The 19,063-nt window shown below is 35.4% G+C and overlaps 1 protein-coding gene and 1 pseudogene across 3 annotated transcripts in view; one reads left to right on the top strand and one right to left on the bottom strand.

The window, feature by feature from the left end:
- The window catches only part of LOC145259797 (dmX-like protein 2), a 441,223-nt gene that overhangs the window by 156,059 nt on the left and 266,101 nt on the right, over positions 1-19,063 (top strand). The window lies entirely within an intron of this gene.
- Positions 8,510-8,627, bottom strand: LOC145260133 (5S ribosomal RNA; annotated as a pseudogene).

Raw genomic sequence — 19,063 nt, 5'->3', positions numbered from 1 at the left:
AACTTTGATGATTTATTTGGAACTAGTATGTCATTGTGATTATGCCATATAAGTTTTGATATTCTGTAAGAGGTACTTTACGATGCATAAATTAAAATAAAGGAAACCATTATATTCTTTGAATTGGGGAAATTCCATTAACCTGTCTTTGGGTTGATGTTTGCTGTCAAATAAAAATAGAAAACGGAAGATGCATCATTCTGTTCTTTGGATTCTGATCAGTGCGTAGAATTTCCGTTTTGAGAAAAGTTAATATTTCAAGAATTTGTAGAGAAACCACTTTTTTTTTTTTTTACAATTGGGGAATCACAAATCTGAAACAAAATCTGTTGTGCTTTTGAATTTGTAATTTTCAATAATAAATTGATTTTTTTTTTCTTTTTTTTTTTTTTTTTGAATTTGTAATTTTCAATAATAAATTGATTTTTTTTTTCTTTTTTTTTTTCGATTTTCTTTTATATTCTTTCAAAACATATATACAATGGTTGTAATCACAAATGGTCACCCATCTCTTATTGCCTGGACTTAACATGGCTTAACTTTGGCGATCTAATAAGAACCAGTGTGTTAGTGTAATCGTGCCATATTTTGATAAAGCTTAAATTGCTTCATAACAATCAAAATGTTCATGGCAGACAATCAAAAAAATTTTAGAAACTACCGGGTCGAATTCCAAATTATTTTATATAAATTGTAGCAAAATATATAAATCTACAACAATAACAACTGAAAATTGACTAGTCAGAATCAAAGGTTTGATTTGCCAGCTCAAATGCTATTTAAGTCCAACGTTTACAAAATCTGGACAACATTATTTTACATAGATATTTTCTTCTCAGGCGACTGTTTAAGAATTTCTACACATTAGAAAACTGCCGAATCAGATAAAATATCTTTCTAAATTAATTGCAGCTGCATATGTAAATCTATAACTACAATGTGGAATAATAAAATTGTCGTGCTAGAAAAGACATGATTTAATTTTTGTTATGGCTTGCAATAAGCTACAAAGAAAACAGAAAAATGGAATAGAGTTTAAACAATGTATTACTGGAACAACAATGTAAAAAGGTTACAACTGAAAAGAGTAGTAAACGTCACCGAACAGGCGAGGGTCGCTCTGGTGTTTAATCCACACCTGGGACCAAAAGGTCTATGGTATATATAATGGATAGAACAGTCCATTTGGAAGGTGATTCCCCCACAACATCCCCTCTCCCAAGCTGATTTCCGCGGTTGTGAAAATCAGTATTTCTTCCTTTTTGGGCAGATCACCAATGGGTCTGTGCGCTTCCTCTTTCTGCCAGAGCGTCTCGGTTCTGACATCCCTTTTGGAGGGTCTATGTCAAAACAGTCATACACAGTTTCAATCACCTCACTGCCGTGCTGCGGTGGTTCTTCTTGATCCTCGTAGAAGCGTTTCCTGATTTGGTTCTGGTGCCTCTTATGTTGAAACTTTGGGCTATTATTATGTAACATGGCCGATTCTTCGTAAGATCGTGCCCTGTTCCCAAAAAGAAACGTTATTTCTAAAATGTCTAAAATACACGTTATCTCCACTGTTAAACCATTTCGTTGACATTGTAGAGGTTTGGTTGTGTACTATGTGTTTGGGTAGCAGTTTATCAAATATGGATTTTATTTTCCGTCCAAACATGATTTCTGCTGGGGATCCCGCATCCGGTTTGTTCGGATTTCTCGTGATTCTGTAAACCTGCAGAAATTGCTGAAGGGCGGTTTTTGTCGGTGTACCGGACGCTTTTTTTAATGCCTTTTTAAGCGTATCGATGAAGCATTCGGCCTGGCCGTTGCTTCTGGCATAGTACGGGGTGTCGTAATATGCTTGACTTGATACGTCTTGCAGAATTCTCTGAAATCTGTAGAGGTGAACTGTGTAGCGTTGTCGTTAACCAGACAGTAAACAACTCCAAACCAAGCAAACAATTCTAATAAAAAATTTGTCGTCGTTGCCGTGGTCGTTTTTTTGCATCTTAGTACCTCTGGCCATTTAGAGTAAGAGTTAACTACTATCAGGTAGTAAAAATCCTCCACAGGTCCTGCATAATCAATGTGGATCCTCGACCGTCGTTATTCAGCCTTGGGCCAAGGTTTATATGTTATTGGTGGTGCTTTTGCAGCCAAAGCACAGCCTTTGCATCTGTTCACCATGTTGGTAATATCTTAGTCCATAGCTGGCCAATAAACAAAACTTCTCATTAAGCTTTTCATTCTGTTTATTCCTGGATGCCCCATGTGAAAATCCCTGAGAATTCTTTTTTGAAGGATTTGGGGGATGACAACCCTTTCACCGTATAACAGTATTTCCTCGCAACCAGAAAAAATGTCTGAACTGGTGTCACCCAGTGCTAATTTCTGCTTTGTGGTTTGAATGAAATTGTCATTTACGAATTCTGACTTAATTTCCTGAAGTGTGACTGGCAGTTCGTGGATAATATTGTTTATCATGGTTTTTACATCACTATTAATATGTAGTGCCACGATTACTGAATCTTCAAGAGGTTCCATTTTGGCAGGAATCAGTCTCCATAGACTGCATGGGCTAGTTGTTTTGAGGAGAGAAATTGAATTGTAAAATTATAGTTCAGCAGAATAGTTCCGCATCTTAATAGTCGGTTCGCAGTGAATGTTGGAAGTCCTTTTTTATCCAAAAATGGATATCAACAGCTTATGGTCGGTTTGTAGAAAAAAATGTTTCCGTAAAGAACCGGTGGAATTTTGAAACTGCAAATATAATTCCTAGGGCCTCTTTCTCGATCTGAGAATAATTCTTTTCCACTGGTAAGAGAGTCCGTGATGCAAAAGCAATAGGCTGTTTCGAGCCATTCGGCATTCCATGTAGCATGCACATCCCGACGACATCTTGACTAGCATCGCTAGCTACTATTATGTCCAACTGCGGATTGAAATGCGCTAGGAATAGTTTTGAAGTCAGGATTTTTTTTTTATTACTTGGAATGATGTCTGGCAATCTTCTGTCCACTCCCAAGCCTTATCCTTTTTCAGCAATTCATTAAGTGGTGCGCGCAATTTGTGCATATTTAGGATGAACCCCTGGTAATAATTTGCCAAACCTAAAAAACTCTGCAATTGAGTTATGTTTACTGGTGCCGGCATTTCTTTAATAGCAGTCACCCTATCTGGGTCTGGGTGTCTGCCATTTTTATCGATTATTTGACCCAGGTATTTAATTGTTTGTAAAAAGAACTCGCATTTGTCTGCTTTGATCTTAAATCCATAATCTTGTATTCGACTGAATACTTGTCTGATATGTTTTTCATGTTCCTCTCTGCTTTTGCTCGCTATGATAATGTCATCAAGATATGCGATTGCGGTGTCCAAGCCGAACGGCATAGTATCCATTACTTGCTGAAATATTGCGGGTGCCACCTTGATACCAAACGCGTGTCTTTCATATCTGTACAAACGCCGATGAGTGTTAATACAGAGGAATTTAGCGCTTTTGTCATTTACCGGAATCTGTAGGTAAGCGTCGCTTAGGTCGATCTTAGAAAAAAAAACTTGCCACCATTTAATTTCGTGAACACTTCTTCTGGACTAGGTAATGGATAGTGAAAATCTTCTAAGGACCTGTTGAGTCAAGTTGCGAAGTCAGCGCAAATACGAATTTATCCAGACCTTTTCTTTAGATAAACTGCCTGAGCAGCCCACTCACTATATTCAATTTTAGCCAGTATACCGATGCTTTCCAATCTGTCTAGTTTCAGATTTATTTTGTTCAAAGAAGCGAATGAGACATTACGTTTCTTTTTAAACACCGGTTGTGTGCTAGGTTTCAACTTAAAATCCGCGGCCATTTTTGTACATCTCCCCAGGCCAGGAGTAAATATGTTTGTGAATTCTTTTTTAAAACAAGTTATAAGTTTCTCTGTTTCTGCTGGGCGGGTATCTATTTTCTTGCAGAATGTGAATATAGGAAGATCCCAGAGACGAAACTCCTCCATGCTGTCAGAACCGAACAGGTTCTCACTATCTTTTAGCACATACAATCTTAGTTTTTTTTTTTTTTTCCCGTAAAGTGACGTTTGTAATTAATTCACCTTCAAAATGAATTTTTGTACCATGAACGGCCATCACCGTTCTGTTAGTTTTTAACATAGTCGGCTTTCGTAATATTTTCCACATTTTGAGATTTATTATTGAAAGATCGATCCACTGTCTAATTGGAATTTAATAGCCTTGCCGAAAACGTTAACCGCTACGTATTTGTGTAGATTTTCATCTACGACGTCCTTAGTTCTGGTTTGACGTACATGGCTTCTATTCTAAGTTTTCCTACAGTGCGAACTTTTATGAACGATCTTATTGCATAAATGGCATCTTTTTGTTAAAAATGAGCAATCCCTTACCCAATGTATTCCACCACATCTGAAACAAGCGCTCGGTGCTTTTAGTTTTTCTGAGTTTCGGTGGTTAGTGTCTGTGTGTCATTTTGACGGTTTTTTTCTTAGTTACTTTTTTTATATTCGCGATGCCTGCTTTGATATTTCTTGCATATTTTTTTATAATTTCTACTTTTCGACAATCCGCAGTCAATTTTTGAAGTGTTAAGTTTGGTTCATTTTCTAATTTGGTAAGGACTCTGCGCCTGATTTCCGCATCTTTTCCCAAGCTTATCCTTACGCAAACACAAGATATTTAAAATTGTCTGCTGTTAGTTCAGACAACCTAAAGTCATCAGTGTTTGTTCACTATAGCTGCGTAGGTGGAAAAATCATTATCGTCTTTTACCACATTCAATGGCCCTGTCAGTGGGGCATTAGAATACGCCGACTGCCCCCCTGCAGAGGGTAAAAGTCCCTTAATGGGAGTCCTGGATATGACCTTAAACTATATCCAGTGGTGAGGCTCCAGCTTGTGGGCTTTGGGGAGTGTGGAGCCACCCTTTAATTACCATTGCTCCCAGGTCCACTCTGACCCGGAGTGGTAGTACCTGTTAGGGTCCCAACTATGGGTTAAATAGAAATCGACGTGAAAACAACAAATATATTCTATTAAAAAAAAATTTTTTCTTCAAAATCTTTGGATTTGGCATTAAATAACCCGAAAAGGGTTGATATGCCGTAAAACAAAAACAACCAACCAACCAACCACATTCAAACATCTCCAACACTTATGGAAAAGAGATGTTTTCAGTGAGAAAAGTTCTGTTAACAAATTTACCGTCTCATTGAATGATAAATCTGCTGTTTTCCGAGGCAAGATGTTATCCACGAATTTATGCTCAGCCGTTTCCAATTTTCATAGTAGAAGTCTGGTTTTCTTTTGATCAGACCAGTTGCTGCAGTCAATATAAAAAAATCTTCATAACGCCGAAAATACGTTGCGAATGATTTTTCCTTTTCCTCGTATTTAAAATTGTCTATCGCAGTCCATATTATATTCTGAGAAAATTACTTTCCGCGTTCACATTATTCTTAACAATTTCTGTAAGTAACTCCTCTGTTCGTAATTGACGTTCGGCTAACTGTTTTTGCAATTCCTTTTGCTGTTCCTCGAATCGTATTTGACTTCAGTCCAGTGTTTTTCGGATTGTGACTGACACTTTGCGGCATCGATATGCAACTTGGTCAAATGTTCCAACGCTACTTTCAATTCGTCCATTTTTCTTTGTCAGCATTAGCAATTTCAAAACGTTCGCTGAATTTTACAAAACTGTTTTATTCTTTCTTATTTCTTCTGCCAGACAATAAAACAAACAGAAAAAAACATAAATATATAAAAAGTTCATTGTCTAAAGAAAAAAAAATCAAGTGTATATTTTTCTCCAGAAAAAAAAAAAAATAACACCCGATTTTAGCAGCGAAAACCACAAGTGACGAATTCTTTTTCCAAAAGTATAAAAATTTACCTTTCTAAGTTACGACGAACCTTTTTTCTTTTTGCAAAAGTACAGCGCTATCTTTGAAAGTCATGACAAACTTTTTTCTTTTGAACTCCTCCCCCGTAATGATACGTGTTTTTTTTTTAGTTACCGTGAACCTTTCAATTGTGCTATGTTAGACACTTCCTTAGGCTTGATAACATTTGAGTCCGACGTCATTAGTATTTTTAGAATACTATTTCAACGCGAGTATTTTTTTTTATAATATCATTACTGGTTTCGATTTTAGTATGCTCCTTGAAGCCAATGTCGTCAGTGTTTAGTTTTTTTAGAACACTGTTTTTAAACGTAAGTATGTTCTCCGAATCCAATGTCACCAGTGTTATGGCTTGCAATAAGCTACAAAGAAAACAGAAAAATGGAATAGAGTTTAAACAATGTATTACTGGAACAACAACGTAAAAAGGTTACAACTGAAAAGAGTAGTAAACGTCACCGAGCAGGCGAGGGTCGCTCTGGTGTTTAATCCACACCTGGGATCAAAAGGTCTATGGTTTATATAATGGATAGAACAGTCCATTTGGAGGGTGATTCCCCCACAACAATTTCTATTTGATGAAAACCGGTCTTTTTTTGTTGCAGACCATCTACTAGTTGGCCAGTTATATGCAAAATCCAAGAGAGCGATAGGAGCCTTCTATCATGACTGAAAGTGATACAATGTTCAATGAGCAAGATTGGAGATACATCTCTGTGCAACTTATGCTCACTATCAATCAAGCTATGACAACAGGACCATCGCCAGCACCTTCAAAATGCATCACTGGATTAGCACGAATAACAAATGTGCCTAGGATGATGAAAACAAAGTTTCTGGCCACGGTTATGGTCTTTGGTTTGGTTTTAAGTGAAGACCACATCATGCCACCTCACATCGTCAAAGTTGACTTAAAAGTCAACACCAAAGTGTACCTAGATGTGCTAAAGATTGTGGTGATCCCCTGGTGCAATCAGATAGCTGCTGGCAGACCACAAGTCCAAAGAGACCCAGGCTTGATTTCAGAAGGAGTGCTAAGACTTTGTACCCCTCTCTCATTCCCCCCCCCCGCCTCCAACCTGAACCCATTGAACTACTTTGTTTAGTCATACACTGAGCCTGATCGTCACCAGTATCAAGGCAGTGATGGAGGCTAAAGATGGCTTCATTGAATAGATGTCAGCTGTACTACATAATCAAGTTATTCGAATTGATTTTTTTCTAATAAGTTTTAAAATAGTGTTGTTTTCTTTAGGGTGACACTTATCGTTTCACCCTGTATAACCAATTAAATTTTGCATGGACTACCAGAGATCTGTGGACCACCGATTGGCAGCCACAACTCTATTATGGCAAACCTAGTCTATTTAAAATAGCCCTAGTACTTTATTTTTTGTAGTTGTATAGTGTTGTAATTTAAATAAAAATTGATGGAACTCCTCTTCATTTAACTATCATAATTCCCACCAGCAAATCTTTATTCCCACAAGGAAAACTGACAGAATACCTCTTTACTAATGTCAACATCAAACAATAAATCAACTGTCTGCCCTCTCCAATTTGTCCTTCTTATAGTCGCTATTCCCTTCATATGCTAGTTAATGCCACATAAAAAAGAATCCAGCTACAAACAAGTTTTTTAAATTTTTTTTTATTCTTTCTCTGTTTCCTACACCTAACAGGCTGCCGTTTGTATGGGTAGTATCTTCTATTACAGGTTAGGTTAGTAATATTTTCTTTTTTTTTTTTTTTTTTTTTTTGCGTTGTGATAGTATTTATTTTTTTAAAGAGTACCAGAAATAAGTTATTGAGGTCTGAGGATCACTGGAATCGATAAGGCTTTCCTTCTACATTCCTACTTCCATTTTTCTTGATGCTTTAACCATTATGCCGAGCTTTGTCTATTGAAAATCGTCCTAGTATTTTCCAATGTTGTTGTAGAGAGAAAAAAAAGTAGATATTCTTAAGAATTTAAATTCAATAAACGACAAAAAAAAAAAAATAGATAAGACTTAAGGATTTTGTTAATGCAAGACCTTTTTTTTTTTTTCTTTTAATCTGACATGAATAAAAATAAAATGGTAAAACCACCTGCTAGCGAGAGTTTCTCTCTCTCTGCTATCTTTAGCCGTCTTTGAGTAAAGATGATAGGCTTTACTTTGGTCTTTAATTGTTTTCATCACCAGATTCTTCAGATGTGCTGCCGGCATTGTTCTCCCATCTGCCAAATGCAGGGATTTCTTTTATAAAGACCGGTTTAATCAGAAATATTCCAGAGATGCTTAACAGTATTGAAAAAAAAAAAAAAAAAAAAAAAAATGAACAGGAAAAAAAAGTTGAAATTTTTTTAATCGGTCGATTGCAATTGAAAGTTGTTAGAGACTTTTCTTCTCAAATTGGGTTGTGTAGAACCGTTTTCTCTTTCTCTCTCTCTCATGTGTGCAGTCAGCACCAACTCTATTCAGGGTTTAACCGGCTACCTCCGAAGGAGGAAGTTTCATGGGAGTATGAAATTCACAAGCGGTCCCCAGTCGCATGTATATCCCCGTTAGGGGAGATGACAACGTTAGGTTTTTGCAACTTTTTGCAGGGAGGTGTCGACGTCCTCCTACATACAGCACCTGGAATTCCAAATTGGTCACCCATTTTAGTAATGACCAGGCTCAATGTTGCTTAACTTCGGTGAGCTGACGGGAACCGGTGTGTCAACGTGATTATGCTGTATATTCTCTCTCATATATATATACTGTGTGTGCAAAGTCAAGACTTCAAGACAAGGTGTTGATGGCAACGAAAAGTGTATTTCATTTTATGTTACAATTGTTTCAATGTCCAGTTCGACAATTTCAAGCATTATATCGTTTGAAAATTTTCAAAAACGAGCATTTCTTCAGACTTTATGAATAAACACACTTTTGGCAATGTAGCATTTTTTGAATAGAAAGAAAAAAAAAGGGGGGGGTATCCCTAACAGGAAAAATATGCGAGAAACTTTTGAAAATTTTCAAGCGATATAATGCTTGAAGCTGTCGAACTGGACATTGATACAATTGGAACATAAAACGAAATACACTTTTCGTTGCCATCAACACCTTGTCTTGAAGTCTTGATTTTGCACACACAGTATATTAATGCTCAATTATGAAACATAATTTTGTAGCTTAATCCTTAAGTCAACCTTTTTTGGCTTAAAACCTATTGGTATATGAAAATTTACTGAATTACACGAACTCAGTATATTACATATAAGTCTCTCTCTCTCTCTCTCTCTCTCTCTCTCTCTCTATATATATATATATATATATATATATATATATATATATATTATACTAATCCCCATTAATGTAACTGTGCATTAAATTGGTACCATAACACTTACTTTGCTGCATTTTATAACAAATGTCCATACAGAATTTCAGCCAGATTAGCTTATTAGTTTCCGAGAAAAAGGGAACAGACAGACAGACAGACAGACCAAGATATATATATATATATGACCTTGTCTGTGTATGAGTAACAGTCTCTACTATAAATATTGTAGTTTTAGTAATCAGGTTTCGATCCTAGCTTGAGGTAGTTGCCTGTCTAGCCACACTGATGAGCTGTGATACAGCGAGACAGTAGTGTATGTGGATGACTATATTATATAATTTATTTAAATATTTTCTACGTGCATAAAATTACGTTATCTAGGAAATATTTAAATAATAAATTAATTACAAATAATTTGTCCCAAAAATGTGGGGGCGACTAGAATATAAACAAAGGGCAGATAACCTCTCCTTTTAAAGCACTCAGGGAGAGAAAAAAACACCAGTGTCGCTGACAAAAAAAATAAACAATCCTATATATATATATATTACCCAGTCATAAAATACGCTTAAATATATTTTAATTTATGCAGATTTCGTATTTATTATTAGTCAATTTCTACTGATTATTATATTGTACCCAATATATATATACTAGTGATTTTAAAAGTTTAAAAAAAATATAACTTGGATGCCATCAGTTAGAATAAAAAACAAAAGAGAGCTCTCCAGCGTTATTTGTTACCATCTGAGCTAAGTCTATATGCATGTCAAAACTTAAAAAATAACATAGTTAAACATATAAATGTGTATTTGTACATCAATAGAAGATACACATTTAGTCGACTTATGCCTGCCAATTTTCAATCTTGACCCCTTAGCAGCTATTTTTGGTGACTAAAAACTAAATCAAATTTGTTCTGCAGGTCTAAATCCTCTATATATCAAGTTTCAAATCTGTAGACCAAAAATTGACAGGAGCTTTGTAGAGAACAAGGGCACTTATATATATATATATATATATATATATATATATATATATATATATATATATATATATATATCTGGGTCTGTGTCTCTGTTTTCCCTTTTCTCAAAAACTACTGAGCCGATCTGGCTGAAATTTTGTATGGACCTTTGTTATGAGAAAGTGCAGCAAAGTAAGTATTATGGTATCAATTCAATGCACAGTTGAGATTACCAGGGATTAGTATTTAGTGTAAACATGCCTGTCCAGCTGGACAAGAACCAAGAAAGACTTGGCTGAACTCTCAGGTCGACAAGTGGTCGACCTTTGACGGTGCACTTTTGATTGGTTGATCATCTTGTGCAATCTTGCTCAGGACTGATGTACATGGACCGATATGATTCGTGATATGGTGCAGACTAGGGAAGTCATCGTTTCAATCTGATAAAGGTGAAGGCTGTTGCAACAAAAATGAGTCATTCACTGGACGACATATTGCTTTGTCTTATTTGGAAAATAGACAGCTGTGATTTTGTCCGCCTTGTTAGTATTTTTGTTCTGAACTTTTTTTTTTTTTAAATTCGTATATATTTTTTTTTTCTTTTGTTGATAAAATAATGTTAGTCTCTCGTCGATCTTTGCTACAAAATTGGATATGAACTGACGGGAAGTGTTAAACTATACTTAAATATATTTTAATTCATGCAGATTTCATATTTATTATTATTGAAGTGAATAGTATATATTTGATATTGGATATTATATATTCAATATCAAATATATAGTATTGACTTCAAAAGTAAAAAAAAAAAAAAAAAAAGACTTTGGTGTCATCAGCAAGAATCCCATCAAAACAGTCACATTTGGTAACATTTGAGCTATCGACAGATAAATTAGAAAAAAACTATTAATTAAACCATTTCAAGCTATGAATGAATTTGCACATGTGCAAAAGTAACAGAAATATGTTGGCAAGTTGAAATGAACATTTTGCATTTCAACTTGCCAACATATTTCATTATTCATCCATCCAAACAAAGATTTTACTTATTATAAACTATCCTTAGTGTATGATTACCAGGGCTAGGACATTGTTTTTACTCTCGAGTATATATGCGACACAGTCAGACACGATTAATCAACCGAGAACCACATCACTCTATATAAAAGCATATAAGATATCAACAGATACACACTCGAGAGTCAAAACAATGCAAAGAATATGCTGTTGTCCTAGCCCTAATGATTACTATTTCCTGTTAAATTCAGTGTTATTTGACCAGTAGTTTAAGAGTTTATCAGTTAAATATTTTCACACACATACTCCTACTGTTTTATTTATATAAGTGATCCAAATTCTGCCCACGATTCGACAGCTAATCGCACCCAAAGTAATTTTTTTAAATGAATAACTTAGATTAATATTAAAGATATGTAATCTGTAAAAGTAAGTTTGTGTGTGAGGACACTTCTCAACCTATATACTCAACGAATTTGGTATATGAGGTATTCAGGCATGTTAGAAAACTTTTTTGATTGGTTTTCATCTGGGGGAAAAAGGGCTGCTAAGGGGTCAAAATTGAAAAATTGGTACTTGGGAGTTATTAGATTTTTATCTGTTTGTCAACTGTTTCACGAATGCGCATGTGTGAATCGTTCACATGACAGATTTCTTATGTTAAGACTAAGCAGCTTTTAAAACTTTTTTTAAAGATCATGGCAAGCTGACCTAATGGTTATCGTACTTGACTCACTGTTTTTAGGTTTTGATTTTGATCTCAGATCGAGTTTTTCTTTTTTCTTTTTTTTTTTGCTTACAAGAAGTGAACTATTCAGAAAAAAAAACATAATACTCGCATGCACATCTCGCTTTCTTTGTTTTTTTTTACGTCATTTTTTTACATTTTTTTATAAGGAATTTCATGTTACATTTAATAGTCTATTATAATTTTAAAAACTAATAGTTTTTACCTAAATTTCAATTACCTCCCTCGAAAATTACTAAACATAAGATTTCAAAGTTTTTTTTAATTATTTTTAATTATTATAAAATCACTTTAACTTACTGTTGCTGTTTAAATTACTGTTGTAATATCAGCAAAACTCTTTTGAGTTTTTAAATGTTAAACGTGTATACTAGTAATTCAAATTCTGTGTTTATGAAAAACTAAAGTCTAGTATGCTGAAAACGAATATCGCATTTCAATTTTCTGTAAATAAGTAGTTTTTTCTGGATATTAAGCAATCTCATTTTATTGCTGGCGGCCATCTTGGTATACACGTGAATGCATTCAATTTTTGGGTGCTCGGTTTCGAATACAACGTTCTAGTAAATCAGTCTTTGAACCACTCGACGAGACACGCACACCGTTCTTTATACAAAGAAATTTTCATTTATGTTGTTTTGGAAGAACCACAAATAAATGCATTTTTTTACACTTTTACAAAATGCCAAGTTGGATTTTTAATTCTTTCCATTTTTTTTTTTTTTTTTTTTCCTCTGCTGCGCACGGAGTACCACCAGACAACGTGTTGGTCTGAGTGGTTTGAAATATAACACCATAATTACAAAGTAGCGGGCATGTTACATTATTATATGTTAATGATAAAATAATTCCAATAGTGATGGGACGATTCCAATATTTTTCCTGATTCCAATACAATTACAAATTCTGAACTAAATTCCCGATTCCGATACAATTACTGATTCTGATTCTTTATAAATCTCTAGTTATTTAACTATAAAATTGTTATTTCCCCCAATTTTCGTAAAAACTCTTGTTAAATATGCAGATATTTTCCTAAACGTCAAAATACACTTGTAGAGAGTGATCTATTGATTTTAGCTTTATTGGTAATTTAAAATCAATAAATATTTATTTTATTATTATTACCAGTAATGGAAGATTTTACTTTGAACAAAATCAAATAAAATTGGATGAAATTAAAAGAATCGTTTTGGCATTGGAAAATAGGCATCAATTTTTCTGATTCCGATATCCCAAAATCTTCAGATTTTTCTGATTCTCGATTCCGATTATTCGTCACTAATTATTATATATACTAGCGGGACCCGTGAAAATTCCACCGCGGTATCTTTCATATGTAATATATTACTGCTGGACATTCTGTGGATGTTCAGTGTGAATAGAGACCCCGCAATATTATTGTAGCCCCTTTTATTAACACTGTAAAAGTATTTTATTTAAGCAATCTGGTTAACATAGTGTCAGAATATATCTGGTTATTACGGTTTATCTCCAATATCCTCATATCCAGGCGCGAACGGAAATCCCATGATATCATTATACCATCTTTAGACAGAACAGACGCTACCCTTTAAACCTATCCAGAAGACCAAGAAGGTATATTTTAGTTTCATGTACGGCCCAAAAGTGATACCATTTTTTTTATTTTTAAATTGCATCTTCTGTGATCGGGAGATCCTATTTATCAAAAAGGAGAAAAGTTGATAACATATTATGAGCATTAAATTATCGACAAGGTAGAATGATAAAATTCTCACCCTAAAGAAAACAACACTACAGCTTTATTTTAAAACTTTTATTGAAAAAAATCAATTCCGGTAACTTGATTATGTAGTAGAGCTGACATCTAATCAATGTAGCTTCAACCTCAATCATCGACTTGGAACTGGTAGCATACCTTTTCCACAAGCACCGGCGGGAGCTCTGCGAATACTCGGCAGATAGCAGTAATCAGGCTGAGTTTGGTGATGTGAGAGGTCATGTTGGTGATGTTCTCGACGTATGACCAAATGAAGTAGTCCTAAGAGTTCAGGTCGGGAGAGGAGGGGGGGCCAGACCAGTGAGAGAAAAGTATAAAGTTGTAGCAATCTTTCTGAAGCCTGGATCTCTTTGGACTTGTAGGCTGCCACACTCAGCACCTGATTGCATCAGCAGATCACCACACTCTTCAGCACATCTAGGTACACTTTGATGTTGACTTTTAAGCCGACTCTGAAGATGTGAGGTGGCATGATGCGGCCCTCACTTGAAACTACACCAAAGACCATAATCGTGGGTCGTCCGATGCATAGAATTGTGCTCTCAAGCGTTGAACCACCGAGATTTTGATTTTGAGGGTGCTGTTGTCATAACTTGAATTGGTAGAGAGCATGAGTTGTATAGTGGCACATCTCCGATCTTGCTTGTTGAATATTGTGTCACTTTCAGACATGATAGAAGGCTCCTATCGCTCTTGGATTTTGTATACAACTGGCTAACTAGTAGATGGTCTGCAACAAAAAAAGAAGACCGTTTTTCATCAAACGGAAATGGAATCATGTCGTCTTTTCTAGGACGACAATTTTATCATTCCATCCATATTCACTAATTTAATGTTTGTAGTATGTTATCACCGTCTATCCTCCTTTTTAATAAGTAAGATCCTTTGATCTAATAATTTATAATCTGGAAACAGTGACACACGTATGTACGTACATATGTAAAAGGCACTATGGTATTAATATTAGCGATGGCACGATTCCAATATTTTTTACCGATTCCGTACTAAATTCCCGATTCTGATTTTTTTATAAATCTCTAAATATTTTACTATAAAATTGTTATTTTGTCCCAATTACTGTAAAAACACATCTTAAATGTGCATTTTTTTTTTTTTCAAACGTAAAAACACACGTGAGGGTGTGATCTAGAGATTTTAGTCTTACTGGAAGTTTAAATCAATAAATATTTATTATTTTATTATTGCTACAAGCAGTGGAAGACGTTTTATAAAAACATCGGTTTTGGTATCAGAAAATAGGTTAAAATTTTCCTGATTCCGGTACCCCAAAAAACTCTGATTTTTCCGATTCATCGTCCCAACACTAATATATAGATTCTTTGATCCAGTTTTTATTTGTTATTGTGGCATCATGCTTTTTGCAATAAACTAATGCAGCTCACTACAATTTGTTTTTAAAAAATACTTGATCCACTCAAACTGATTTCTAATATTCAAAAGTTCTTAAATAGTTACCCCCAAAAGCGACCAATTGAAGAATTGAGGGTAATGCCTGGGAAGATGGCATTCTAAAACCGAATCGAACGATACATAATTTGGACAGAAGAGTCGGACTTCTTATTAGCCAACCGCTAGAATCAGAATACACCTAGATGTCCCCAGCTTGTATGAAAGGAAATGTTGAAAAAAAAAAAAAAAAAAAAAGAAAAAAGAAAAACGGTCTTTTTATATTCGTTGGATTTTAAAAATTGAACCTAAATAATGCATCTAAAACCAAGTTTTAACTTTACATCATCAACGCCCTGGTCCCCATCCGGCATCAATTCAAATGGATGGCGCTCGTCTTGGGGAGGCCCCATGTTTTGACAAGCTTCTGGGCTTGACCTTTACTCCTGATCTGAAATGGAACACTTACATCAAATCTGTTGCCAGGGTCGTTGGAAAAATGGTAGGATCCTTCTACTGCTCCAATAGATATCTCACTGCTTTTATCTATATAAAAGCTAAGTACGTCCAAGGATGGAGTACCGTCGCCACATCTGGGCAGGATAAGCTGCTAGAAGCAGCTTATCCTGCCTTGACAGAATTCAAAATAGACTTCGTAGCTTAGTGAGGGATGCCCTTTTCTCTTCCCTGCAACCTTTTTCCTACAGAAGAGACGTTGCAAGCCTGTCTTTATTTTATCATTATTTCCATGGTAAGTGCTCGTCTGAGCTCCAATCTCTGATCTCCCCTCAACAATCTTTCACAAAAATAACTTGTCTGACTGAAACCACTCTCAATAATTTTCCCCACTCTTTATCTGTGCCTAAATCAAAACTTAGATTCCATGAACAAAGCTTCTTTATTTCTTTGAACTGCACGCCTGTGGAACTCTCTTCCATTTGCCTGTTTCCCAGCTGGCTACAACTTGGTTGTCTTCAAGTCCAACGTCAACAAATTCTTCATGAATCCCTCCCCCCCTTAAGTAATCCAGTTTACCAAATTTCCATTACTAACGATTACTACAATATTATCCCATTGACTACTGTACACTCAATAACCCTTATCCTCGAGTGGCCTCCTAGCCTTGATAAGTGGTGAGTCCTATGTAAAAAAAAGAAAAGAAAAAAAAACATTTATGCTGATAAATCAAACTGATTCTGACTAGCCAATTTTTATTTGTTGCATCTTGTTATTAGCAAAAAGATTATATTTATCAAAAGATTATACGAGTTGATTATTGATGTACTTGCAATAAAAATGGCGATATTTAAAAGAAAGCGCGTGGAGGTTTTTTTTTGGGGGGGGGAGGGGGGGTCGTGTTAGATTATTGTAAGTAAGCACTAAACTTTCTTTACCAAAATCTCTGTCCTCCTGGATTTGTTGCCATAGCAACTGCTATAAAGTTTTATAGATTATTCTCCACTCAGCAAGATTTGTGCTGGGAATCTTCCAGATTTTTAAAATTCATTGCCCGTTGACAATCTGAAGCTTAAGTGCTGTCGATGTCGTCATAAAACATAGGATGCATATCAAGAAATACGCATTATCAAATGCGTCGATAAGAATTGCTGCAAAAATTGTTGCTTTGTCTCGCATATAAGATCAAATATGCATAATAATAATAATAATAATAATAATAATAATAATAATAATAATAATAATATTTTACATGTTGGCGTGTGTTGGGCAGAAATTCAGAAATTGACTTCCAAAGTAACCTATCACTGCCCGGGTTTTTATTTATCTCTCTTTCCCTCGGGTCCATGTTTAGCACATTTTTCCGTGGCCTTCCCCAGTAAATCTGCTATATCAACTATTCTACATCTACTAACCCAAGAACTTGCCCCATCCACTCCTAATTCTTGCAATCACGCTAGCGTCTGCTCCACCCTGATGTTTAATAATATATGTAATAATCAACAAGTTTAATTCTTTTTTTTTTAATAATTTTTTTTTTTTTTTCAATTTACATCAAAGTCATTTTTTTTTTTTTTTTTTTTTTTTTTACCTATTGATGTGGTTTTTGCATGACGAACAAATTAGTTTGGTTGGATTATTCGATTTCTTTGATTTCTTATCGAAATCTTTGTTCATTCATCGGCATCAAAATCAAAACTTTCATGACAATAAACGAAAAGAAAAAATGTTTTTTTTCCTCTGTACGTTTGATTGGATTCATCGTTGGTTGCAATTACGTCGTCGAGAGAGAGAGAAAAAAAAGCCAAACTATTTCTGAAATGTTCACTATGTTAAGGATCTTGCAATAGCAGGATTTTTTTTCTTTTTTCATTTTGGTTACTCTGTCTCGCCCCCTACCTCTGTTTTTCTCGCAATTGTTCTCTCTCTTTCTGTCTCTCTAGGTCTGTTTTCTCCTTTTGTATTTCTCTTTTCCCCTTTCGCCCTTCTCTTTTCCCCTTTCGCCCTTCTCTTTTCCCCTTTCGCCCTTCTCTTTCCCCCCTTTCGCCCTTCTCTTTCCCCCCTTCTCTTTCCCCCCTTTCGCCCTTCTCTTTCCCCCTTCTCTTTCCCCCTTTCGCCCTTCTCTTTCCCCCCTTTTTGCCCTTCTCCCCTCGCATTTCTCTCCCCCCCCTCGCATTTCTTCCCCCACCCCTCCCTTTCGCGTTTCTCTCTCCCCTTGCCTCTGGCAGAGTCTCTAGCTCTCGTTTCCTCTTTGGTTCCTATTTCCTCTCTGCCTTTTTCTCTTTTTGTCCTCTCTCCCTTCCTCCTCGCATCCCCTCTTATCCATTCCTATTAGACTCCATTCCTTCTATTCTGTTCTCTCTGTCCCCAAATCTTCACCTTCCTATTCTTCCTTTCCTCCCTCCTTCTCTTCCCACTCCTCATTCTTCCTCCTACCACTTATTCTTCACATGGTGTTGTTGTTCGTACTCAAACCCATTTCAATTGATGAATGGAGATTGATTTCTTCAACAATTTATTACATTATCTCATCTCTCTCATCAGCCATGGAAAAAGAAATCGTCTCGATTTTCACTTTCAAAAGTACATCTTTTGTTTAATCTGTCTCAACTATTATATAAAAGTCACTTTGTGTGTGTGTGGGTGTGTGTGTGTGAGTGCTTTCCTCATAGGTTCCGAAATGGCTGACTACAATTTTGTTTATGTATTATTTTATTTGGAATTCTTTATTGAGATAAGTATTATTTATCAATTTATTTATTGCGGGAGTTCCTATCCCGTCGCGGTTACCACCTGATGAAGGCCAGAGGAATAGTTAGCCGAAACGTCATGAAGCAACTAAAAAAGAGGATAATAGTCCGCAATAAATAAATTAATACAATTTGGTTGTCTTCAAGTCCAACATAAACAAATTCTTACTGAACCGTCCCCTTAATTAATCCAATTTACCAAATTTCCACTACTAACGATTACTACAATATTATCCCATTGACTACTGTACACTCATTAACCCTTATCCTCAAGTGGCCTCCAGGCCATGATAAGTGGTGACTCATATCTTTTGTAAATTTTACACAAAGCTAATTCATATGTCTGGCAGTGTTAGGTATGTTTGTACAGAAATTCATTCGATAAGTATGGGAAAAAAAAAACTTCTCTCTGCTTCTCGATTTCTATTTTCAAGAGTACATGTTCTTCTTCTCTTGTATAACATATATTTCTATATTAATAAATTAGCCGGAAGAATTCTCCTCTGGAAAAAAGTATTCTTGGTTTGCAACAACAGATGCCACATACAAATTCAATACAGCTAGGCTAATAGCCATTAGCTTATATAGCTTTCGAACACCTTTATAGACACATTCAATCATGATAATAAAATACTACATTACATCCTAGGAGTAACACCATCACAATCGCAACATCCTTAAAGGAAGGAGTGCCTATTTTTCCCTGTAAATATTTAGACCTACTACCGCCACCAGTCAACACCA

The sequence above is a fragment of the Euprymna scolopes genome, chromosome 35 (assembly GCF_053919585.1).
Source record: "Euprymna scolopes isolate OS-2025 chromosome 35, ASM5391958v1, whole genome shotgun sequence".
In the NCBI taxonomy this organism is placed as follows: Eukaryota; Metazoa; Mollusca; class Cephalopoda; order Sepiida; family Sepiolidae; genus Euprymna; species Euprymna scolopes.
This window is presented reverse-complemented; position numbering and strand designations above follow the sequence as displayed.